Source organism: Tupaia chinensis, unplaced genomic scaffold (genome assembly GCF_000334495.1).
Source record: "Tupaia chinensis unplaced genomic scaffold, TupChi_1.0 Scaffold143646_1, whole genome shotgun sequence".
Classification (NCBI taxonomy): Eukaryota; Metazoa; Chordata; class Mammalia; order Scandentia; family Tupaiidae; genus Tupaia; species Tupaia belangeri.
The window spans coordinates 795725-801443 of NW_006203494.1; the positions used below are offsets into that span (position 1 = coordinate 795725).

At 62.4% G+C, this 5719-nt stretch overlaps 1 protein-coding gene across 1 annotated transcript in view; it reads left to right on the forward strand.

The window, feature by feature from the left end:
- The window catches only part of OPRD1 (opioid receptor delta 1), a gene marked incomplete at its 3' end in the record, with an annotated part of 26711 nt that overhangs the window by 6190 nt on the left and 14802 nt on the right, over window positions 1-5719 (forward strand). The gene's annotated exons all lie outside the window — the stretch shown is intronic.

A 5719-nucleotide genomic window follows, 5' to 3' on the forward strand; every position in this document is an offset into this window, starting at 1 on the left:
GTCAGGTGTGTGCCCGGCGGGGCCCTGCCAGGTGGCGTCGCAGCATCTCAGGTCTGTGTGTGCTTGTCCCAGACTGGTTTGTGATTCTCCCTGAGAACGTGAGTGAGACTGGGTTGTTTCTAGCGGAATGTGAGCCCAGGGACAAGGCTATCGGGGGTGGCTCTGGCCCCCGTGTTTGTGTAGCCGGGTGTGCTCTGCCAGCCCAGAGCCCTGGGCCTGGCACAGGGCATGGCCGTGGGCCTGTGCTGGGTCTCTGCTGTTTCCGGGGCCATCTGGTCGGGAGCTCTGGGCATGACTCAGACTCCGGGGCGCCTCACAGACACCCCTCGGCGTCCCCTTCCCTCCTCTACGAGTCCCTTTTCCTGCTTGTTTGGGGTGGAGTGGAGTTGGTGTTTTCACCCCAGGAAGCGGGGTTCCCTTCTGGGGTTCTGTGGACAGTGCCAGGAACCGCTCAGAGAGGCAAGCGCGTCGTCAGCTCACCTCTGAAGTAGCCCCCCGACCGCCGCTGGCCAGAAGGGCTATGACAGACTCCCACGGGGAGCCAGGTGGCTGGTGGGTACCGCAGCTGGGTTCCACACTGGGTTCCAGTCCCAGACTCTGCAGCTTGGAAAACACAGCAGGCACGTGTGTGTGTGCCCGACACCCTGAGAGGAGAAGGGACTGCGGTGTGGCCATCACCCTCGGGGAGATTCTCACTTTCTGTCTCTCCAGTGAACCCACTTGCCCTTTTCGTTCAAATTCGGCATTGAAGAAGTAAAGTATGCTTGGAACCTTCTCCCCAAAAAAGTAAAAGAAAGAAAAAGCTCCCAGCTATGAAACAAAGATGCCCCACAATCCAATGTTAGCCCTCCAGGGACCAGCAGGTGGCATGGTGGTTAAGACGTTGGACTCCCACACGGCCAGCCATGGTTCGAGTCCTAGATCTGGTGGCTTGTTTTCTCACTTTTCCTCTTTCTCTCTCTCTCTGGCGAGCACACATGCCCTATAACAAACTTAATAATAATAGTAAATAAAACAATAAAAAAAGAAGAAATTAGTCCGTTATGCTGGTCGAGTGAGCACCACCCCTACACCTCTCTGCGCGCTGGTCCCCCTGCCTCCGGTAGGGTCAGAGATGGAGGTGTGAGCTGTGGTCTCTGCCCCATCACTGGTGTTTGGGCACCATCTCCCTGCCCCACCACCCACCTGGCTCAGTTTTTCTGCCTGAAGAATGTAGAGCTCATCGCCTCGACTGGGAAGTAGGAATTCCAGAGAATGGCGCTCCTGCAGGGCAGACGGTGGTGTTGGAGCATTGCATGGCGTGTGTGAGTGTCAGGGGGCTTTGGCATGATGATTTCTGGGGGATCTTTGCTTCTCCAGAAAGAGCGGCGGGTACGAGCCCTTCCTGTCCCTGCAGGACTCACAGCCAGCCACTGGGCAAGTCCCCGGCAGGTGGGCTGATCACCGCGGCACGTCGCCTCGCTTTGCAGTCAGCGGGCTGAGTTGATTCCATCCTGCTCTGCACCAGCCGGCTGGCCCACACAACCTCTGAGCCTCAGTGTCTTCATCCAGGCACTGGGGGAGCCAGAGCCTCCTCTGGTGCAGCTGGCTTGGGGCCTAGACCGGGTACCCGGAGCTGCCTGTGTGCCAAGGAGGAGGGGTTTTCCAGATCCTGCAGGAGCCAGTGCTGATTGAAAATGGGACCAGGCTGGCCCCATGGCTGGAGGTTAGGGTAGGTGGATCCCACAGGGCCAACTGTGCAGCTCTAGTCCTGGGGCTGGCAGCACACACCGCGTGTGTACAGGGCCGCGGTCAGCAGTCAGCACGGTCAGCAGACTGGCCACGGTCAGCAGAGGGCCGTGCGGTCAGCAGACGGGCCACGGTCAGTAGAGGGCCATGCGGTCAGCAGACGGGCCGCGGTCAGTAGAGGGCCGTGCGGTCAGCAGAGCGGTGAGGGGGGGGCCGTGCGGTCAGCAGACGGGCCGCGGTCAGTAGAGGGCCGTGCGGTCAGCAGACGGGCCGCGGTCAGTAGAGGGCCGTGCGGTCAGCAGACGGGCCGTCAGTAGACGTGCGATCGGTGTGTAATGAAGGAGTTCCGCTACAAGTTCTGGACCTCGGCAGGGTAGGGTCAGGGAAGGTTCCCGAGGACGGTCTGGAGGACTCAGGGCAGGAAAGCAGCGATGTCTGGCTTCAGAGCCTCTCAGGACAGGGGGGGCCCCGTGTGAGGGGCTGCAGGGATTCACTTCCTCGAGACACGGCGTGGCTGCCCTGGGGCAGATGCTGGTGTTCAGGTGGGGAGACTCGCCTCCTGCTCTCGGGGAGCGTGGGTCTCACGGAGAGGCAGGGATCTGTCAGCTTGTCACCCGATGCCTGGAACCGTGTGGCTGTGCTAAGGCTCTCGTGAACGGTGAACGAGTGTGGGTGGGGGAACGGGCTCCCTCATCCTGGGGGGCGACGCAGTCAGAGGTGTGCCAGGCCCAGGCAGAGCTGCGGGCTGGGACGGAGCCAACACAGGCTGGAAGGACCGGCAGTCTGGGTGCCATTCCCCGGCACCTGCTCAGGCCACCCCCTCCATTGGGGCTGCAGGAAGCCCACCCAGCCGCTGGGACAGCTGGTGGCTCTGTGACATGGGAGACATTTGTCCCTGGAAGAGGGCCAGCCCCCATCCTGCATGGAGCTTTGCCGGGTGCTGGTCCGGTGACTCAGTCCTCGGACACCCCTCCTCCGGGCAGCCAGCGCCCTCACTGGATGCCGCCCTGGCCTCGTTGGCAGTGCATAGTGGCGGGGTGCTCTCTCCTCTGGCCCCTCCTGGAGTGAAGAGCTGGTGCTGCCACCTCCGAGACCTCAGTGCCTGTGCCCTGCGCCTTGGTGTCAGTGTCCGTCTGTAAGATGTGGGCCACCGTCCTGCTCACAGGGCCCTTTGTCCTGGAGTTGGAGAGCGCCGTGTTCTCCTCCAGCCGGGGCCACTGCAGCCCCAGCCTCGGGGCAGGGCTGGGCCGGGCAGGGCAGCGCAGGTCGGGCGGTCACAGCACGGAAGAGGCCTTCCCTTCTCCTGTGTGCGGCGGGGGCCACGGGGGCTGTGGGGAGGGACGGGGCTGAGCTCCAGCTTGGCTCTGGAGGCCTGCTGGCCTCTCCCCCTTCCCTTCCCCAGGCTGGGGTTCAGCCCCGGGCCCTGGGCAGGGATGGTCCCGGTGAGCCGACACAGCAGCGTGGTAGCGGTCCTGGCTAGAGCCAGCTAGTGCCTGGTCCCAGCCCCAGCCCATCACGTTCTGGTGGCTTGGCTTTGGGCAACAGCTGAGCTTCATCTCCTCAGCCAAGGAGCTGGGGTGCTTGTGGCTGGAGGAGGGCAGAGGGCTACCTGTCTTTCCTGTAAAGGCGTAGCTGCTGCGGTGCATCGTAGGCCTCTGTTGTCCCCGCTGGGACTGAGCGTGCCCACTGCGGCTGCAGAAGTGGCGGCTGGAGCGGTTCCTGTCGAGGCCGGACTGCATTGACCCCTTGGCCCGCCGGGCGTGCAGCCTCGGCTCCCCTGCCCAGACCGCACTCGGTCCTCAGCGTGGCCTCTGCTCACTCCGGAATGGACTATACGGCTTCCAGGGCTGTGGGGGCAGGGAGGCCCGACTGACCAGGAGAGGTGGCACCTGTACCGAGCGCAGCCAGAGTCTGAGCCGCAGCTGCTCCCTGTGGGGTTGGGTGGAGCACTGGGCGGAGGGTAAGGTGGGCTGCAGAGGGCAGGGAGGGGGCCAGGCCTGGCAGTGATGCTGTGGCACACCTGGCATGGCTTGGCGAGCAGGTGCCTCCTCCCCGAGCACTGCTGCTGTGGGGCTCCCTCCTCACCCAGTACTGCCGGGGCTCCTCGCCGGGCCGGGAGTCTACTGCACCGCACGGTCCTGCCCTCCTACCCAACGTGCCTACATTCCCAATGGCTCCAGGGGCCAAAGGACTATGACCTTGTGCTGTGACCTCTTGTCCCGACCTGGGGGACAGTCAAACAGGTTTCCTGAGGGACGGAGTGAGACGGGACGAACGACGCGGTGTTACAACATGGAGACTTACGCAGGGTTGCAACTCTTCAGGGTCGTCCGTTTATTGTGGGCAGCACGGAGACAACAGTGTTACAACTCTTCAGGGTCGTTTGGAGACAACGCAGTGTCACGGGCCTTCAGGGTCTTCAGGATCCCTGTGGGCCAGGGATCGTGGTTATATACATGCTGGTGGGCAGTAATTGGTTGTCCTATATGCGAATGAAGGGTTCTAGAAGGTGGGTTATGATTGGTTGCTTTTGTGGACCAATGATGAGGTGCTGGATATGCAAATCTGAGGGATTCTAAGCTCCCACATGGCTGACTGCAGTTCGAGTCTCAGATCTGGTGGCTTTCTCACTTTCTCTCTCTCTGGTCAAATTGGAAAATAATAATAATAATAAATAAAGGTAAATAAAATAATTCTTTTAAAAAGTAAAAAAGAAATGATCCTTGAGAGGGAGGTCTTTTTTGGCAGGGTCCTGCCCTGCCCACGCCTCCCACCCCAGCCCGTGTACTGGGATTCCATGCCGTGCCAGCCCGTTGGGCGGGTGGGAACTGAACCCAGACCTCTCATGAGCCCCAGGGGCGTGCTCACCGTCCACACTGTCCACGAAGGTGTGGGCTGCCATGTGACCCAGGGGCTGCCTGTCGCCGAGTGTGAGCGAGCCCACTCTGGAAACCCACCGGGTTGGGGTTCGGGTGGAGAGTCAGGCCAAGGGAAGGTCAGGCAGATCTCAGCCGAGTCCGGGACAATTTTCGGATGTGGTGGCCGCTGACACGTCTGCCACCAGGCGCCTGGACTCTGAGCAGCTGGGCTGTGTGAGGGCACCGCTCGTTAACCCCGGAGCCCTGGGACCTGGAAATTGAATTGGCCGCCGGGACGCCTACCACGCACAGGAAGGCAATGGCGGGTGGAGCAGAGGGCCCGGCTTACATGGGCCATGTGTGCAGCGCGGCTGTGCGGCTCAGCTCCCGGCGCAGCTGCCGAGTCTGCTTCATCTCGGGCTGGGAAGTGAGTGCAGAGAGGACCTGTCTGCTGTTGGCTCTTAGGGTCTGTCCTGCCAAGTGGCCAGAGCTCAGACCTCGACGTGGTGGGATCCCGAAAGCCCACACACAGGGCACTGCGGAGAGAGCTGGGCCGCCTCCCCCGAAGCAGCCGCACCGAGGCCCGGGCTCTGTGCCCCGCACGATGATGCTCACGGGGCCTGGTTTGCGCCGGGGGCTTGGTTTGGAGATGTGAGTCTGCTATGCCATTTAATTCCCGAGCCAACACAAGGTGAGCGTGGCGGTCTCACTTTATGGGTGAGGGACTCGAGGCTTGGAGGGCCATCATGGTGTGCCGCAGGCCCGGGTTGGTGGCAGGCAGAAGCACGTCCCGGGGAGCCCCGCAGCTGCCGCAGGTCTGAGCCCGCGTGGGAAAGCCGAGGAGAGGCTCTGTGTCTCGTGAGTTCCCGATGAGCAGGGCTGGCCCTCGTCTTCCCAGCCCTGGCCCCTGTCCTTGCATACCTGGGGCTCTGAGCTTCGCGGAGCCCAGGGCGGTGGAAATGGTAATACTTGCGAGCATGAGACCGGCTCGTTGCGTGGGCAGCCCGCGTGGACGGGGCTGGAAGGTGGACAGACAGACAGCGGGCCAGATCCGAGACCCGTGTGCCAGCCATGAAGTGGAGGACACCGCCGCTGCAGGGCGACACCCCAGGCGCCCACGGGTACGTCAAGCC